General features: G+C 32.7%; 1 pseudogene; it reads right to left on the bottom strand.

Moving 5' to 3' along the window:
* Nucleotides 1–9,975: 9,975 nt before the first annotated feature.
* LOC105171267 (vacuolar fusion protein CCZ1 homolog A-like) lies at nt 9,976–14,659 on the bottom strand (annotated as a pseudogene).
* Nucleotides 14,660–21,673: the final 7,014 nt, after the last annotated feature.

Genomic DNA, 21,673 nt, shown 5'->3' with positions numbered 1-21,673 from the left:
GGGCTGATGGTAGCATCAATTAGTATAAGGTGTGTTTGGTTGCGAAAGATTTGAATCAGGTAGAAGGTGTGGACTACACTGAAAGTTTTTCTCCGGTGGCCAAAGCGGTGACTATAAAGATATTTTTTGCTATAACTACTGCCCATAGTTGGCCAATTCAACAGTTGGAAATAAATGACATGTTTCTGCAAGGGCATCATGATGAAGATGTTTACATGACTCCGCAAGAAGGGTATGCAGTAGCTCCTAGATGGTATGTAAATTGGAAAGGTCACTGTATGGTTTAAAGTAGGTCTCACGTCAATGGAATATTGAGTTTACACAAAAGCTTCAGGACTATGGGTTTACACAGTCAGCACATGATTATTGTTTGTTCCCCAAGCACACGAAGTTTGGTCTCCTGGCTCTACTCATTTATGTGGATGACATATTATTGTCTGGTCCTTGTTTATTTGATATTCATGCGGTGAAGGAATATCTACATGACTTATTCACCATTAAGGATTTGGGATATGCACGTTACTTCCTTGGCCGCAAGATTACTCATAGTTCGTTTGGCACTTTTGTGCTTCAAACTAAATACATCCATGATATCATCAAAAACACTGGTTTACTTCATTCCAAAGTTGTCCCTACGCCCTTTCCTCAAGGGCTCAAACTTGCAGTTGATTGTGGTGCTTTAATGTAACGTCCTAATGCATATCGCAAACTCGTTGCCAGGCTGTTGTACTTGAACTTCACTAGACCTAATATGTCCTATTGTGTTTAGCAGCTAAGCCAATTTCTCAGCCACCCTTGTGAAGATCATTGGACTACCACCCTTCATGTCGTCAAGTATCTAAAAGAATGCCCTTCTCAGGGTCTGTTTCTTCCTTCCTCCAACACTTTTGAGCTACGTGGTTATTGTGACTTTGATTGGGCAATGTGCACTGACTCCAGACACTCCCTAACTGGCTTCTGCATTTTTCTTGGTCCAGCACTTATATCCTAGAAAAAGAAGAAGCAGTCAACCGTTTCCTGTTGGACAGCAGAGCACAGAATGTCATAGCATGGTTGCTCTTGTATGTGCACTTCGCTAGGTCTCTTATATTCTGACTGGTTTTGGAATCTCTTTATCTTTTCCTATTTCCCTATTCTGCGACAACAAAGCCGCCTTACATATCACGGCAAACCTGGTTTTTCACGAGCGTACGAAACATATTGAACTGGACTGCCACCTCCTATGCTTATAAGGAAGGGTTCATTGCACCCTCCTATGTTGGAAGTGATGATGTTTTTACAAAGATACTTCCTCTTAAACTTTTCAGTTCATTAGTATCCAAGTTGGGACTAGGGGGACTGGTTTCTCTTGCCCCAGTCCCACTTGTGGGGGGCTGTTGAATATTCACGTGCAGAAACAGCCATGAAACCTCCTACAGATGATTGCAGTTACAACGTTATGATGATGGACAAGGGGTAGCTCAACTTGAAGCAACAGGGAAACTTGTGTTTCCTCTTTACGCATTTTTTTTGTCTTACGATTTTGTTAGTCAAGTTGTTAGCAGTGTTGTTTATTATGTTTTTAATTGTCCACGTTAATTAATTTATTAATTAGAATTAGCTGAGAATTAATTATGCCTATGGCGGTGTTTAGACTCTGTATTTAAAGGCATTTTCCCTTCATTTTCACATTATTAAAAACACAAATTTCCATAAACTCATGGATTCTCTCTCAATTTTCCTCTCAATTGTTACCTACATCATTTTGATCTGTTTCAACACGCTCTCTCTCTCTATATAGATTATTGATTCCAACATACACGAGTTCTTTATGAAAAATAAATTTTATTAAATTATGCTAAAATATGTTTTTGTGTGCACGCATAGATATTTAATGAATTTATCCTCCAACTTTTCAAAACTTTTATTCGTAAATAAAAAAAGTTCGAAAAAAAGATATTTCAATACTGGCTTTTTTATTAAAATAATTAAAAATAAAATAAACAATTCTACTTTTTCAATTATAACAAAAACAAAATAAGTCATGGATAAATTGCATATTTATTTATTTTTTAAAATAAAATTGCTCAATCAACGACTTTGATCCATGGATAGAGTCCACGACTCTTTTTTTTTATAAAAAAAATACACTCAAACTATCCACTACACTTTTTTTATTTTTTTAATTTTAGATTAAATAATAATATAAATATTAATTTATTAATTTTAAATTATTTATTAATCAATAATTATAACCAATTAAGTATGTGATACCCCCTAAACTTTTCATGAACTAAGCCTACAAGCAACGCACATCAGCCCAGTTGGCTACGAGCCCAGCTAACCATCAGTAGGGAGATAAGGCCCACAAGCTTACCTCCTACATTAATGAACTGACAGGTTCAAAAATAAACTTATTTCAACCAGACACATCATCATATAACTAGACAAACACATTACATAGCTTGTCAACATATCAAGACACGTCAACCTAATATATAATATTAAGTATCTTAATATTTATATTTATAACAAAATTATGATTAATACATATTTAATTTACTATAATTATTGCTTAACAAATAATTTATAACAAATTCATTAATATCATATTATTAATTAATCTAAAATCAGATAAAAAAAGGTGTCGTGGACTCTATCCAAGTGTCGAATTCACGGATAGATTCCACAGCAATTTTTTTAAAAATAAAATAAAATAGGAATAAATTACACTCTCATCCCCTTAAATTTAGTGTAATTATACGTAAATTTCATATAATTTGAGAAATTACATCTTGCACCCCTGAAGTTTGCTTCTGTCTAATAAATAAGTCCCTCCGTTAGTCAAAATTCACCAAACTTGCTAATATTAACAAAAAGAAAATCAGAAAAAAAATCTATATTAAACCCCAGTTGACTTATTACAAACTTACTGCAAGTCAAATAATATTTTTATGATTAAATCACTCTCGTACATCTTTACGCCTTAATGCATGTGAAGATGTATATCTTCATTATTATAAGGGTAGTTTAGTCCACTTGCAATAAATCAGTAACTAGTCTTTCGAGGATAAATATTAATTTTGGTGGAATGGTATGTGTTCTAGAATTGCACCCTACATTGTGTCTAATTTGGTTTTTAATTTTTAAGTTATTTGTGACTAATAAAGTATTATAAAAGTTGAATATAATTTTGAATAAATAAAAACGAACAAAGGGAGAATAAATAATTAAATAAAACTATTCGCATTGGACAGGATAAATTATAAAAAAACAAAAAAACAAAATTACTTGAACTCTGATTATATTTAGCTACATTTTCAAATTTGAATTTTTGGGGAAAAAAAAAATAAAGAATCATGCCGATGGTGTTTAATTTAGGGGTTTAATACAATTTACCTTTCTGTAATATTATAAATGAGCAAATTATTCTTTCCATTAAAAAAAATAATAGCAATTTACCTCCCCGTAAAAACACAAGATGGTAAATTCCTGTATTTTTAAAAATACAGAGATGTTATTTACTATTTTTTTTCTTTCCATAGGGAGATAATTTGTTCATTTGCAATATCAAAATGGTGTTGTTTGCACTTTTCCCCTAACTTAGTTGTCAAAATTGATATTGCGTAACCAAAATATAATTCAAATACCATCAATGTATGGATGTTGGTCTATTTTAATAGTAGTTATTGGTTAGATATATATTTTTGTGGCGAGCTGAGCAGCTTCCTACCTGCCTTCCTCTATAGCCTAAACTTTCTAACTAGTTGAATTGTAAGGTGGTATAGTTGGATGAATGTTCTATGCACGATTTCTTTGTTGTTTACATTACTATTTATCTGGTGCGTCTGTCTTTCGCTCACCCCATTCACTTTTACATTGGTGAATGTGTATTGATTATTGATGATTGAATTATATAATATAATTATAATTAGTTTCTTTAAATAAAATTTAAAAAAATCAAATTAAAACTCAAGCACAATTAAATTTTCAAATTTTTAAATCATTCTACCCCCTTGATTTGAATTTACCACCAAACAAAAAAATGAGGGTAAATTAAAACGATCTCCTTTGAGATTTGACATAATTGAAAATATTTTTTTATTATTTGAAAACTATGAATATCCCCTAGTGTTTGATGAAATTATGCAATTTTTAGATGGATGTATGAAATTAACAATTATGTCCTTATAGTATTTTTTTTTTCTTTTCTTTAAAAAATAAAAATTTGTAAAGAAATTGGACTATGTGGATGAAAAAATTATAAAAAAAAAAATCCACTCAACCAATAAAATAATTAAAAAAATATTAAAAAGGAATAAAAATACTAAACCTTCAACGTCGCGTGGGGGCAGAGCAGGCAAAGGTTGGGAGAATACTTCAACAGGGTTCTGATGGAAATACAAATGCAGAAAGTCCAAAATTTCTCAATTTCCTGAATTTTTCAAGTTTGAACTAAGAAGTTATACATTAGTATTCAATTGTATACATGGGTATCATAACATGAAGCACCAACCAAAAATCCAAAATAAGCAATATTCGAAATTTCTCATTTATTTTATGGAACATAAATATTAGGAAGATTCTCTTAATCTGGCTATACTGGTTGGCAGAAAGCAATGTCCGAGCATGACGGAAACTAGCTTCTATCTTTAACTCCATGTCTACACCACTTAAACAAGAGGCCAAAACACCAAGCTCATCACAGAATTGCTGAGCAAGTTTTAAGAGTCCCCTGGGGAAGTCAAAAACCAAAGACACAGTGAGCTATCTCTATGAAGTATGTACCCTTTGGATAATAGATAGGGTAATTACATCCGAACCCCCTAGGTTTGCGTTAATTATAAATGCATCCATGTTATATTAAAAATTACAATTACCCTAACGTGAAGTTTATTTTGTCTTACATGTAACTCACCCACTAGGGTTCCATCTAGTGACCGGTCACATATCTAAAGTCATCTTTGAGTCGATGGATAGAGAAGGAGACAAGGATGAACTCAGCTAGCGATAATGGTCAGAATGTGAGGGAATTGGTAAGAAATAGGAGAAACAAGAGTGAGGGTTTGTTCGGAAGAACATCAGTCTGACGGTATTTGAGCACCAATTCTTGAGTTGATATGTCATTAAGAGTTGTTTTATCTTTTCAAAGATATGTTTTCTTTTCAATTTTCCTTTTCTAGCAGATATAATTTACTATACTAAATATTGAATGTACTGCAAGGTCTGTACCTATGTAAGGCACACTCATGTAGCACCTGCAGCTTCACTAGCAGTATTCTGAACCTTGAAACACACATAAACTTCTTTTCTGCTATTCTCATAGCAGCAAAAGCATCTGTCAATATTGCAAACATAGAATGGAACATATGGAACTAATTTCAAAAGAGTCCGATTAATTTCATTAAATTAAATTAATTTTTATAGAGAATAAAATGATTGGATCATTTATTTAGACCAATCCATTGGGTGGATAACTTAAAACTTAATTAATTGAATTAATTAAAATTTTAAGTTAAGTTAACCATTGGATTAATTTTATTAGGCTTGGCTCAATTTATAAATTGAAAGAGAGATAATAAAAGGCTTGGGTCATTTAATTGGATTAAAGGATATTTTAATGTTAGGCTTATAAATTAAACTATATTTGATTTATAGTCCATTAGACGTAGGCTTGATCTCAATTTTAATTAACCAAGTTTGGTCCATTAAAATACAAGTCTAAGGCATTAGTTAGACCTTGGCTAGCTTAAGGAGGAGTCAAACCCCTCCTTAGATGTGTGTGTTGGCTGAATTGGCTAGGGTTGATTGTAGGAGTCTTGCAAAGACTCCTTGGTATCTTGTGACTAGATCACATATATAACCCTAATAATCTACCCTAGCCGACTAGAAGCTGCAACATACACATTCCACACGAATTTCTCTCTTCTTTTTCCTCTTCGAACTCTCTCAAGATCTTAGAGATTGAAAGAGAAACAAAGGATCAAATGTTAATCAATAACGTTGTTGATTCTTTGCACTTCTATGGAGATTTTGCTAGCACGAAATCTCTAAATTCATTAGTGGTGGTGTCATTCTTGGGAAGATCTCCAAATCGGGATCTCACCTTGAACTGATCCGAAAGCAGAATCTCATGGGTAATTTCATTTATGTTTATGCTTCTTGGTTTCTTATGTTTTTCTATGGCCATTGTTTTATTTGTACACCGAACGCCCGAGAAAGGATCATGGGTACACCCTTGATCGGGATTTAATTGTATGTTGAATCGTATTTTTTTATTTTCTAAGCTTCCGCCTTGCTTCACGGCCGATCCACTCCCTTCAAAATATATTTCCTCACATGCATTAATGTGTGAAGATGTATAAGGGTAATTTAGTCATTAAAAGATTTATTTGACCTGTAATAAATCAGTAATAAGTCAATCAGGGATATATATAGATTTTTATCCAATTTTTCTGTTAAATTTCAGCGGATTCTATGAATTTTAGCTAATAGAGGGACTTACTTAGTAGACGAAAAAAACCTCAAGGGTGTTGGAAGTAATGAAAATTACAAAGGCTCTATGTGTAATTACACCAAATCTTATGGAGGAAAGTGAAATTATCCCTTAATATTATCAATTCATTATTTGGATAAGTTTAAGATTCTTATTTAAAATTTTATTAATATTGGTCCATCATTTAGACAAAATCATTCTTTAAATTTCAATGGTGATCACTTTGCACCTATTGAAATTTAAGTGATTAGTTTTGTTTTATCGATCGACGTATCATGAAGATCCACTAATAAGTTAATTTAGTAATATATATTGTTTGAATTGAATGTAAATTTAAAATTTAAGAATTTTTATTTTTCTAAGCATATTGTAAAAGAGAAAAAGGAAGAAATAGGTCTGAAATTGATAAGACTCAAAATCTATCCAATTCTTTTAGGTATAATTTGGGTAAGACCCTAGGGGTATTTTATAGGATAAGATATGAGTAATGTATGAAAACATTGCCATGAATACTTTTGGACTTGAGTCTGTTTCGGGTCCAGGTAGAGTGATACCCGTCCATTGACAGGCCTTTGCCCATCTAACTGCTTGTGTGCAAATAAATTGATGATCGTTCTTACATATCATTTTAATGGGAAAAAATGCATTTTACTCCCATGTTATATGATAAATAAGTAAAAAATTTCATGCGAAAAAAAAAATTAAAACAAAAACAAAATTACTTCCCGTGTTTTGTTATATTTTTCAAAATACAGGGAATAATTTACTAATTCTCTTTTACAAGATTTATTTTACTCATTTTACATATCACAAAGTGGTAAATTGCATTTAACCCATTTGAGTGTGATTGATTCAAATGGCTTATTAATATAAATAGTGAACCTTTTGTAATCACAGATAGAACCTTTCTTGACTTTCGAATGTCCATTTAACTTCATACTCAGACTACATTGATTTGAGCATTAGAGGGAAGTGAAAATTAGCTTCTTTTGTTTTTTTAAGTTTAAATCATATAATATTACATTGAGTTGAAGGTTACAATTCCTTTTTTTTAAAGTTTAAATCATATAATATTATGTAACAGCCAACAACAATTATTAATGATCAACTCACAATTACCATATATAGATAACTACTTATTGTATAAATAGATTAAACACGTACAATGATATTCGAATTTAAAATCCTTACATGTTTAGTTTGCTAATGACACTTTTGAGGTGCAAAATGCCAAAATTTTCATCTTGAGGGCACAAAATGCTATTGAATGTAATTTTGTGGGTGAAAAATGTAAATTAACCAAATCTTAAAAACAAATTGGCAAACAAGCCGTTTATTAAGCATTTAACACCGTGCAAAGAAGTGTTCGATCCTTGGAAAGGTTGAGGCCCAAACATTCACCATTCACTATAGATGTTTTAGGATCAGCTCCTAAATCTCATAAATATTGATATTTGTAATTTGTATCAATATAAAAAAGAAAAGCGGACTCAATTTTTAAATATACAATTATATCCCTAATTTATTTCAAAAATTAATTGTAATTATTTTTTGAACAAAAGTGATTCTATATTTTTTTAACACCACTAATTCCAATGTGGCAGACAGATATCTGCACAGACCAATCAATAGTTCAAGTCACACACTCCCATAATTCATTGTCTCTTCGAAGAACTCCCTTCAACACTAATTTTTAATTTTCACGATAATACATTAAATTAAATTGAAATGTGATTTGTTAGCTCATATATTTTAGTTTTATTTATAATTTTAAAACTTATTTATTATATACAAGACATGCCACAAAAACTATTTACATAATAATTATTTTGTAACTATTATCTCTAGGGCTCTGCTAATGTAATTGATTGCTTCTATTGAAAAAAAAATTATCGGGTAATAAAAACATTGCCACCCTCAGGCTTATATATGGAGGCCCAATATACTCAACTTAGAAAAGGTAGGCCTAATGGGCTTATACCAACAATTTAATGTAACTATTATTTGGGCCTTAGACTAATATTATCAAATAAATACATTATAAATTTTTAAAGCAATAATCAATATACGATTAAAAGCATATTAAAGTGAACGATGAATATAAAAATATTCATGGTTAAGAAATGATTTGGACAATTTTTTTAAACAAATAAATGATTAATATTATAAAATTTAGTATCGTGTTGCAAACCACCATCTGTAAATAAGAAATGACTTTATTTTTTTCGTTAGTATAAATTCTTTTTAAAACGACTCAACCAACTGAGATTTGATTCTTTTTTTTTTGAGTAGTTTTATCATCATTGATGCGCCATTGTTAATGTGGGAAAAAAACTGGTTCCAAGCATCAAAATTGAATAAAAAAGGTACTTGTAATAATATCAAATTTCAAAAAAATTTATTGTAATTTACCCTATTTTCAAATATTGGAGTTGTCAAAATAGTGCAGACCTGAAAATGAAGTTTGTAAAACACATCCGAACAAGAGTTTGTTTTGAGTACCATTTTCAAGAAATATCTGCACGGCAGTACTCCTTGTCCGGCCTCACCAATGTACTTTTGCTATATCCAGCCTAGATGTTTCTTTCCGTCACTTCTTCAATACTCATTTCTGCCTACTCTCAACCTCATCACCACCTTTAATTTTGCTGGAGTTGAAAGGCCAGTTCCAAGTAAAAGCAACAAAAAATTTCTACTAATAACCAAATGAAATTGAAAAGGAACGTGTACACTGTACATCGTCCTATATATTAGATAACGATAATTACATCTACACCCCAGGACCGATGTCTACTTTTACAAACCATTTTTATCTTTTGAAAAATTACTCATATACCTCCTAAAAACGTCAACAACATTACACAAATTACCCCTACTTTTTGAAAAATTACACAACCCTCATAAACATCAACCACATTATACATACTACTCCTCAGAGGAAATTAACATTGAAGGAGCTTCTTGCAATACCTTGCACTGAATATAGAATCCTTACCATCTTCTGAGGAAAATAAGCCATAGTCCCCAGCTCACAAGTAACAGTATGGGAACCAAAGTGTTTATTTCTGCCACAAAACGGGAAGCAAATTCTTACAGGCAAACAACCATAAAGAAACACGAAATCAGGAAACCTAAAAAAAAGGAGAATTTTATTGATTGTACGTCCAAATGTTCATCTCTTACTAAAGAAAGGCCCCATGTTACAGATCCCATATGTCGGAAGATCCCTAGAAAATTGTCATGGCATGGGAAGACAAATCATAACAATTTGATACAAAGTGCTAAGTCTGGCGGTAAGTAACAGCACTAAATTTTCTATGTACATACACTTGTACATAAGCACAAGGTTTCTCTAGGCTTACTTTCTATTTCCTTGATACAACATATAATGTCTACAGAACATGGAGTCTTCCAGTCCCTATAACAAGCGGAATATGTAAATAGCTGACGTACAAGTAATGTTTCTGCTTTCCCCTCAAGAAGTGGAGTTAAACTGTTGCCTAATCCAAGGAAAATACACCATTGCAATACCTGTAAAATCCATGATAGTTAAAGCATATTGGGAAAAGCCCAGACTTTAAATTTTATTTCCTTGAATGCTTAAGAAACTGAGTTTACAAAGTACCTATTGTTGCAATTACAACCAGGATACACGACAGGTCCATTTTATGAAAAACACTAATAAGGTAATAATTCTTTTCCATTTGTGCTTTAACATTAAAGGCTTAATCATTACATGCAAATATAAACGAATTCGTTATTAACAAATTAAGTAGCTTTTTCACATAACTTTTTGGTCAGTAGCAACAATTAGTGAGTAGCTTTATATCAGTTTGCATTTAGTCTATATTACGGAATCAAACCAATTTTACTTATACATGTTAATCCAGCACACATGTTAAAAAGCTCATCAGTAAAGACTATGAAGTGAATCCAGCATGACTACATTCAAAACAATTTAGCACTTTACCACTTTTTCATGTGTATTTGCTGATGCAAAGTATTCCATATAAGCATTGGTGACCAAGAGAAGACACAAGAATAATAAGTAGAGTTGAGAGGAAAGTAGTCATTCTACTTGGATTTAGACTTCCTATGAATATTTTTTCTAATAATTTTGTGAGAACATTATGTGTAGATTACTCTAAATCCACCTTCAAACGAACTTCATATTAGTTTTCCATTTCTTTGTCTTGATTCAAACAATTCGAAAGCTTTTGTTGGACAGAGAACATTCAATGTTAACTAGTTTTTTTAATGCAGAAGCAGAATCGTTACCTGTCACTGAACTTCTCGACTACATCAGAGGCATAGAGAAGGGTTTTGTTAGCTTTCTCAAGAACCATATAAAGCCCCTTTCCTCTAGTAAGTCGAGCAATAAGCCAAGCATTGTTCTTTGCTCTAATGGACAGTTCTAGATCTTTCTCACAGCCTGAATTGTCTCATTTAGCTCGACTCTTTTCTGAGTCAAACCTCCTCTCGGAGCTTACAAAATGCAATTAAAGATTCCTGCTTGCAAATGATAATACAGAAATAACCAAATTCCAAGGTCATGGCCAATATCATAGACCTAGAAGATAATAGAAACCAGAAATTATTAACATGGCTTTCTCCTATAAGCTAGACAAATACTGAGCACAAAAGCATCCCACAGTAAACTGCACAAGTATAAATTCATAACAACTTTACCACCATTTGGACTACAGACTAAGTTGCAGTGCAGAAGAAAATGAGAATAAGGTTCTAAATTATGCCAAAAAAAGACACATTATCCCAATAGAAGTGGACATAGGCACAAAATGTTGCATTTGTTTTTGTCCGAAGGCAGAACAAACACTTAACTTTTTCTTCTCTTTAGCTTTCTTCCTCACAAGGATCCCTAATCGGAATTACATGGAAAGAGCAATTTGGCTCCAGCTATTTGCATTAGAAATAAGCTGTGTGATGGCGCAAGCATGTCTTTGAAACATCAATGAAAGAGATGTTTGTGTATTCGGAGAGTATCGTAAAAGAGAAACCAAGTGTTCTTTCCATAACTTCAATAAACAGCAAGTGGACAGCGCATAATTTTTGCTCATCCATTACTACATTAGGACTTCACAGGAGCATGAAAGTGAGTGGAGTTCCAGTGGAACCACAATTGCGTATATTTAAAAATCACATCACAATCTCTACCGACAACAATGTGACGGTAGCACTTCACCAGGTTCTTTCCAGTCCACTACCTTCTCCTACCTCATCAAATTCAAGAACTAATATCCATCAACATAGCTTCAACTTGCAAAGACTTCTATAGAGACCATGACACTCTAAAGACAAAGTCTTCATGGCAAATCACTCATTTATCCAGTTTCAAATCATGCAAATGTCTTAATAGGATTAATAATATTATAATTGCAATTTTCCACAAACAAAGAGATACATGTGCAGCTAACCAGACAGATAAATACTCTAAAAGTGTGCAAGAAAAATGAATGCAATTAGCAGTTACTTAAGCAACATATGAGCCATATAAAAGTAGTTACATAATAAGAGCAGCAAAAAAAAATGTGAATCACCTTAGTCAAAGTTGTTACTTTTCCGGGGGGAAGTCCTAGATATGTACCTATCACCATCCATCAGCAAATAACAATATCCACTCACATGATATGCATTTTCAGCACCCCATCCTCTTGATAACTTCTCTTCAACTTTGAACATCTTCAGTGACGCCTGAAATAACCAGAAAATCAAATCATCTAAGAAAGACAAAAGAACACTACATACATATTAACTTTTTATTGACTAAGAGAAAGCAAAATATTACAAAAAAAAATTATTACTAAATTACATAGAAAGTCAATTTTCCAAAAGATCTGTGACTAAGGAAAACAAAGGCTCAGATATGACAGCGCACTTATCAGCAACACAACCACACAATCACATCAGAGCATGACAAAGCTTCTTATTTTACATTTAGTAAGCTGACAAAACATATTTAATATCACAATTCAAGGAATAGAGCTTGTACAACTTAATAGTTTTTGGTAGTTAGGCCATTGCCCCCATCCTTGCACTTGAAAACTACTGGTATGTTTCAACAAGTATCTAAGTTGAAAACACAGATAGTAGAAAATCAAGCAAGACTACTGTTAAAGCAAAATGAGTAGAACGTGTCCTTTTAGGACAACCAAAAGGTTGATCTCAAGTAGGAGTGGATGCAATGCACTATCATGCAGAGAGGTGACGGTAAAAAAGAAGAATCCAAATCAACAAGCAGTAACAGACTACAGGAATCTAGTACTCAGGAGATTGTAAACATGGAACCTAGGACCCCTAGTTACCACATATACTATTACAATTACGTGTTCCACATATGTAGTGATTATGAAAATGCCCTGTTAAATGGATTTACAGCCCATTTTCCACAACCAATTATCGTGCACCAAATTAAAAAGGAGAAGTGATTGCGGTCTATGAATCTATTGATAAAGTATCAACTCAACTGGTTAATTGGGGATAACGTAAATTATCCATGACAAGTAATCAGCTATAACAGAAACTTCATGTGAAATCAAATTCTTCAAATATCAGAAGAATAAACAAAACTCACATTTTCAAGAATTTGCTGCTTCACCATAGCAATTCCTTGTTCCCCATTGACAGATGACACTAGAATCAGAAGCATCATACTGAGGCCTCGATGCTGATAAGCTAATAGATACATCTTCTCTTCTATTTGATTAAGCCAAATTGTTGGGCTTGTAGGCACTAAATTATTAACGTTTGCACCCCAAATATGAGTAATAAGAAAACCATCCTTCCCCTTGGACCACCTGGCATGCTGCAAAGGCCTCACAACAGGATAACTGCGACTTCTAAGGGCAGATGCATCAGGAGAATTGTAATATTGATCCTAGACCAGAATTCGCTAGTACAGCTCCAGTTGAAGTATTGCAAGCAGTATTTCCTTTACGTGAAGAGGACCACGAACTTACTCCAGAGGAGAGAGCAAGAGGGGTCAACCTTAGGACGGCGTAGGTAAATAGTCTGACAGCATCGATCTGAGAAAAAAGAAAGGAAATAATGATAATCGACGAACAGAGTTAACACGCTCTATGTAAAAGATAAGAAATCTTGGACATATTATGCATTTAGGAAAACAGATGCATCTTAAGGGTGATAACTTCCTCTGTTTCTCTTTTTCCTAGTACCTGAATGGGATAAAGAGGATTGGGATAAAATAGAGACAAAGCACAAAGATCAAACTGTACAGGAGATAGATTTGATAAGACCAGTAGATCCTGGAACATGGTCAGCGAGTTGCATTGAGTGTTCCCCGCACATGATTCTAATACCCGAACAAGAGACTGACAGATGCAGAATATAAGATGACAATTTATGTACATATTTGAATTCTTACAGCACTCTAACAGGAGTAATACAAACCACATGTAAGCTGAGAATTCATATAGTAATATGCACCGAGATTAGCACAAAGTAGAGAATTTAAATAATTTTCATAATATGATCAGGAAATGAGACACATATGACAAATTAATTACATGAAATGAACATAAACCCAAAGTATCAAGTAGCCATATTAACCTGGTACTACAAATTTACTATTGTTGTCCAAATCTACTTATACTCATATCTTTGAGTAACTTCTGCATGATAGTGATTTCTCACTGTATCAAGTAGCTATATTAACCTGATACTACAAATTTACTATTATAGTTCAAATGCTATTTATATGCACTAGTTTTCGTTGCATGCAGTCCCCATATAGGAAAGAATTATGATTTGAGATGGAGAGAAAACAAATTGTGAAGAAAACAATCGTGCTAAGAGAATGAGAAAGAAAAAAGTATGTTAGAGGAAATAAACGTGAGGTGAGTGACAAAAAATATATTATAATTGTAGATTAAATAAAAATATAGAAATTTATAAGAAAAATAAATATGGAGAACTTAGATGAGACAGAAACAATGGAGTAGTGGGTGAGACAAAAAAAAATTGAAGTGAGATAATATAGAGAAATTGAAATTACTATTCTTTTAAAAGAAAGGTAAATTTGGGTATTCAAAAGTTCGTACCACAAAAGGTTTTCTTTTATAAGTGTATAAATATTTCTAAGTAACCTGTGAATACCAGTGACTTCTCACACTTAACAATAAGGAAAACAGTATACTGTTTATTCATTAAGTACATCATTCATGATAAGGAAACCGGAATATAAGCAATCTTAATCATTTTAGAATAAACTAATGCCAACAGAATTATGATGTGCATCTTTGACTAGATTTGACAAAAATATCCAGCGAGAAAAAAGATGGATTTTGTAGTTTATTTGGAGGTATTAGATGCATGTGTATCAATATCAAGTTAATAGGACATCTACATTGTGGAAAACACATTTTTTTTCTTTCAGAAAATGCATGGGTCTAGACACATGTTTGGGTCAAGTTTCGTGGAGTTCTGATAACATTCAAGGTTTAGCTGTTTTGCACAGTTTTATTAAAAGAAGTTTGTTGCCCTTTCATACTAACTTGTAGTTATTATTACGCTTAGCAAATTTACCACACAAGTGCGTGGGTCTAGACTTACGTTTGGGTCAAGTTTCGTGGAATTTTAATCAAAAGAAGTTTGTTTATCTTTCATACTAACTTGTAGTTATTATTACACTAAGTAAATTTACCACAGAAATGCAATGCTCTACACCTTTGTTTTGGTCAACTTTCGTGGAATTCTTAGAATGTTTAAAATATTGTTGATTTGCACGGTTTTATTAAAAAAAAGTTTGTTTCTCTTTTATACTAACTTGTAGTTATTATTATGCTTAGCAAATTTACCACACAAATGTACGGATTTAGATCTACGTTTGGGTCAAGTTTCGCGAAATTCTGAGAATGTTCAAAATTTAGCTGTTTTGCACGGTTTTATTAAAGAAAGTTTGTTTCCCTTTCATAATAACTTGTAGTTTTTATTAAGCTTAGCAAATTTACAACACTAATGCATGGGTCAAGACCTAAGTTTGGGTCAATTTTCGTGGAGTTCTGAGAGCGTTCAAAATTTAGCTGTTTTGCACGGATTTATTAAAGGAAGTATGTTTTCCTTTCATACTAACTTGTAGTTATTATTACGTTTAACAAATTTACCACAAAAATGAATGGGTTTAGACCTACATTTGGGTCAAGTTTCGTGAAATTCTGATAACGTTCAAAATTTAGCTGTTTAGCACGATTTTATTAAATAAAGTTTGTTTGCCTTTCATACTAACTTGTAGTTATTATTACGCTTAGAAAATTTACCATACAAATGCATAGGTCTAGACCTGCGTTTGGGTCAAGTTTCGTGGAATTCTGAAAACATTCAAAATTTAGTTGTTTTGTACGGTTTTATTAAATAAAGTTTGTTTGCCTTTCATACTAACTTGTAGTTATTATTACGCTTAAAAAATTTACCATACAAATGCATGGGTATAGACCTGCATTTGGGTCAAGTTTCGTGGAATTCTGAGAACGTTCAAAATTTAATTGTTTTGCACAGTTTTAATAAAGTTTGTTTCCCTTTCATACTAACTTGTAGTTATTATTACGCTTAGCAAATTTATCACACAAATGCATGGGTCTAGACCTACGTTTGGGTCAAGTTTTATGGAGTTCTGAGAACGTTCAAAATTTAGCTGTTTTGCACGATTTTATTAAGGAAAGCTTGTTCCCTTTTCATACTAACTTGTAGTTATTATTGCGCTTAACAAATATATCACACAAATGCCAGGGCCTAGACCTACGTTTGGGTCAAGTTCGTGGAATTCTAAGAACGTTCAAAATTTAGCTGTTTTGCACGATTTTATAATAGAAAGTTTATTTCCCTTTCATACTAACTTGTAGTTATTATTACACTTGAAAAATTTATGACACAAATGCATGAGTCTAGACCTACGCTTGGATCAAGTTTCGTGAAATTCTGAGAACGTTCAAAATTGAGATGTTCTGCACGGTTTTGTTAAAGAAAGTTTGTTTTCCTCTTTTACTAACTTGTAGTTATTATTATGCTAAGCAAATTTACCACACTAATGCATGGTCTAGACCTATGTTTGTGTCAAGTTTCGTGGAATTCTTAGAACGTTTAATATTTAGCTCTTTTGTTTCCCTTTTATAGTAACTTGTAGTTATTATTACGCTTATCAAATTTACCACACAAATGCATGAGCCTAGACCTACGTTTGGGTCAAGTTTCATGGAATTATGAGAATGTTCAAAATTTAGTTGTTTTGCACGATTTTATTAAAGAAGGTTTGCTTCCCTTTCATACAAACTTGTAGTTATTATTACGCCTAGAAAATTTACCACACAAATGCGTGGGTCTAGACCTACGTTTGGATAAAGCTTCTTGGAATTCTGAGATCATTGAAAATTTAGTTGTTTTGCACGGTTTTGTTAAAGAAAGTTTGTTTCCCTTTCATACTAACTTGGAGTTATTATTACGTCAGCAAATTTACCACACAAATGCATGGGTCTAGACCTACGTTTGGGTCAGGTTTCATGAAATTATGAGAATGTTCAAAGTTTAGCTGTTTTGCACGGTTTTATTAAAGAAAGTTTGTTTCCCTTTCATAACAACTTGTAGTTATTATTACGCTTAGCAAGTTTACCACACAAATACATGGGTCTAAACCTACATCTGGGTCAAGCTTCGTGGAATTCTGAAAACGTTCGAAATTTAGTTGTTTTGCACGGTTTATTAAAGAAACTTTGTTTTTCTTTCATACTAACTTGTAGTTATTATTACACTTAGCAAATTTACCACATAAATGCATGGGTCTAGACCTACGCTTGGGTCAAGTTTCGTGGAATTATGAGAACTTTCAAAATTTAGCTGTTTTACATCGTTTTATCAAACAAAGTTTGTTTCAATTTTATACTAACTTGTAGTTATTATTACACTAAGCAAATTTACCACACCAATGCATGGGTCTAGACCTACGCTTGGGTCAAGTTTCGTGGAATTATGAGAACTTTCAAAATTTAGTTGTTTTACATCGTTTTATCAAACAAAGTTTGTTTCAATTTCATACTAACTTGTAGTTATTATTACACTAAGCAAATTTACCACACTAATGCATGGGTCTAGACCTATGTTTGTGTCAAGTTTGTGGAATTTTGAGAACGTTCAAAATTTTATTGTTTTGCATGGTTTTATTAAAGAAAGTTTATTTCCATTTCATACTAACTTGTAGTTATTATTACACTTAGAAAATTTACCACACAAATGCATGGGTTTACACCTACGCTTGGGTCAAGTTTCGTGGTATTTTGAAAATATTCAAAATTTAGGTGTTTTGCACTATTTTGTTAAAGAAAGTTTATTTTCCTTTAATACTAACTTGTAGTTATTATTACGCTTAGCAAATTTGCCGCACTAATGCATGGGTCTAAACCTATGTTTGTGTCAAGTTTCGTGAAATTTTTAGAACGTTCAAGATTTTGCTGTTTTTGTTTCACTTTCATACTAACTTGTAGCTATTATTACATTTAGAAAATTTACCACACGAATGTATGGGTCTGACCAATGTTTGGGTCAAGTTTCGTGAAATTCTGAGAATGTACGAAGTTTAGCTCTTTTGCACACGGTTTTATTAAAGAAGGTTTGCTTCCCTTTTATCCCAACTTGTATTTATTATTACTCTTAGCAAATGTGCCACACAAATGCATGAGTCTTGACCTTCGTTTGGGTCAAGTTTCGTGGAATTCTGAGAACGACATAAATTTAGTTGTTTTGCTCTGTTTTATTAAAAAAAGTTTGTTTCCCTTCCATACTAACTTGTAGTTATTATTACGTTTAGCAAATTTATCACACAAATGCATGGGTCCAGATCTACGTTTGGGTCAAGTTTCGTGCAGTTCTAAGAACGTTCAAAATTTAGCTATTTTGCACGGTTTTACTAAAGAAAGTTTTCTTCCCTTTCGTACTAACTTGTAGTTATTATTACGCTTAGCAAATTTACCACACAAATGCATGGGTCACGACCTACATTTGGGTAAAGTTTCTTGGAGCTTTGACAACGTTCAAAATTTAGATGTTTTGCACGATTTTATTAAAGAAAGTTTGTTTCCTTTTCATACTAACTTGTTGTTATTATTACGCTTAGCAAATTTAACACACAAATGCATGGGTCACGACCTACGTTTGGGTAAAGTTTCTTGGAGCTTTGACAACGTTTAAAATTTAGATATTTTACACGATTTTATTAAAGAAAGTTTGTTTTCCTTTCGTACTAACTTGTAGTTAGTATTACGCTTAGCAAATTTACCACACAAATGCATTGGTTTATACCTACATTTGGGTCAAGTTTCGTGGAATTTTGAGAACGTTCAAAATTTTGCTATTTCGTACGGTTTTAATAAAGAAAGTTTGTTTCCCTTTCATAATAACTTGTAGTTATTATTACGCTTAGCAAGTTTACCACACAAATACATGGGTCTAGACCTACGTTTGGGTCAAGTTTCATGGAATTCTGAGAATGTTCCAAATTTAGTTGTTTTGCACGGTTTTGTTAAAGAAAGTTTGTCTATTCATAGTAATTTATAGTTATTATTACGCTTGGAAAATTTACCACACAAATGCATGGGCCTAGACCTACGTTTGGGTCAAGTTTCGAGGAATTCTGAGAACATTCAAAATTTAGCTGTTTTGTACTGTTTTATTAAAGTAAGTTTATTTCTCTTTCATACTAACTTGTAGTTATTATTATGCTTAGCTAATTTACCACATAAATGCATGGGTTTAAACCTACGTCTGGGTCAAGTTTCGTGGAATTGTGAGAACGTTCAAAATTTAGTTGTTTTGCACGGTTTTATTAAAGAAAGTTTGTTTTGTTTTCATACTAACTTGTAGTTATTGTTATGCTTAAAAAATTTACCACACAAATGCATGGGTCTAAACCAACGTTTGGGTCAAGTTTCATTGAATTTTGGGAACGTTCAAAATTTAGCTCTTTTGCACGGTTTTATTAAAGAATGTTTGCTTTTCTTTCATATCAACTTGTAGTTATTATTACACTTAGCAAATTTACCATACAAATTCATGAGTCTAGACCTACGTTTGGGTCAAGTTTCGTGAAATTCTGAGAATGTTAGTAATTTAGCTATTTTGCACGGTTTTATTAAAGAAAGTTTGTTTCTCTTTCATACTAACTTGTAGCTATTATTACGTTTGGCAAATTTACCACACAAATGCATGGGTCTAGACCTATGTTTGTGTCAAGTTTCGTGGTATTCTCAAAATGTATTGCACAAGTAAGTAGTTAGGGGTGGGCGTCGGGTCGGGTTCCTTGGGTTCGGGTTCCTCGGGTCGGGTACCCGACCCCGACCCCGAACCCAGGCGGGTTCGAGTAATTTTGCCCAAGTTTAATTTTTTTTTTATTATGAAGCAATGAAATTTTATTCATAAAATAAATTGCAATGGCAAAAAGTCACAAGAGACATTCAAGTTTTGGAAATATCATTAGCAGATAACATGAACAAAATAATCCATCAAGTCATTACATTATAATAATCAATTTATAATTACATGTGAATTATGAAGTACTACATCCAAAATATTCGAAAGTCCAAACTCCAAAGTAGTCTAGTCAAATATCAATTATGGTTGAATCGACTCCCAATTTTGTCAGCTCTACAAGAAAACAAAAAAAAAAGAATTGAGATTAATATAAATAAAAATATATAGAATTTAATATAAAACAAAGCAAAAGAGAAAATAAAAAGTACCTTACTCATACATTTCAATTTCACTTAAATCTTCTTCTATGCTTATTGGCTTGGAATCTTTACAGATCCAATCTTGAGCATAAATAATAGCTTGAACAATTTTAGGAGATAGTGAGCTCCTAAATGCATCAAGAACATGACCACCAGTGCTAAATGTGGCATCTGAAGCAACAGTTGAGACAGGAACTGCCAATATATCTCGAGCCATCTTTGAGAGAATCGGAAACCTCTGAGTGTTCACTTTCCACCATTTTAATATATCAAACTTTTCCCTATACTCTTCAACATCCTCACTGAGATACTTCTCTAACTCTGATTTCACGTGATCTTTTCCCCCTGTCATGTACACCATGTACTCTTGTTGTAAAGAAAACTTGCGAGTCTCGCTCTCTTCATCATGCATAAACATTTCCTTTGATGAGGAAGAAGATGAAGAAACACGACTAGACGATGAACCCGGGCTTTCTAAAATTCCTTGAAGAGCATGTCCATATCTTAACTTGTAACTCATGAAGACCATCTCATACTCTCTCTTTCATTATATCACTTTATCCAATACCACCATATAATTTATCAAAGGAAAATTCTACAAACCCTAATTTGTGACGTGGATCAAGTATCACACCATAATATAAAACCATATTCATCTTTTCAATTGATCCCCAATAAAAATTTTCTTTCATTTTCTTGCCATATCACTTAATTCAACATCATCACTCCGCAACCATCTTCGAAGAAGCAAATCAACTTCACATATTTCATGAAACACAATATTAGATGTGACATATGAAGAACCGGAAATGCACAATGTGAGATTGTAAAAATGCTTCAAAAACTTCAATAGCATCTTTGCCCTATCCCAGTCAGATTCAAATGGTTTCTTTGAAAGATCAGTCTTATAAGCAAGATCTATATCTTCATAAGCATCAAATGCCCTTTTAAGACATGTCGCAGCTTCTAACATCAAGTAGGTGGAGTTCCATCTGGTAGGTACATCAAGAGACAAAACTTCTTTGTTTCCATAAATTCAGCACATTCTTGAAATTTTTTGTACCTAGCCGGAGAATTTCTCACATACTTAATTGCCCCTCTAATACGAGATATTGCCTCATGCTCATCCTTCCCTTTCAAACCATCCTGAACCACAAGGTTGATTATATGTGCTATACACCTCATGTGCACATATTTTTAACCTAAAATATTTTGACCCCAGTTTTCAAGTTTCTTTTTCAAGTAAACCATAGCTCCATCATTAGAAGATGCATTACAACAGTAATCGTAAAAATCCTATCAATACCCCATTCAAGAAAACATTTCTCAACACCTTTACTAACTTCTTCACTTTTGTGTCCGATAATTGGACAAAAATTCAAAATTCTCTTATGTAACTTCCAATAATCATCAATAAAATGAGCAGTGAGACACATTTAATTGACTTTTT

The sequence above is a fragment of the Sesamum indicum genome, linkage group LG9 (assembly GCF_026168435.1).
Source record: "Sesamum indicum cultivar Baizhima isolate 11 linkage group LG9, ASM2616843v1, whole genome shotgun sequence".
Lineage (NCBI taxonomy): Eukaryota > Viridiplantae > Streptophyta > Magnoliopsida > Lamiales > Pedaliaceae > Sesamum > Sesamum indicum.
The sequence above is the reverse complement of the archived record's forward strand: the minus strand, read 5'-3'. Positions and strand labels throughout refer to the sequence as shown.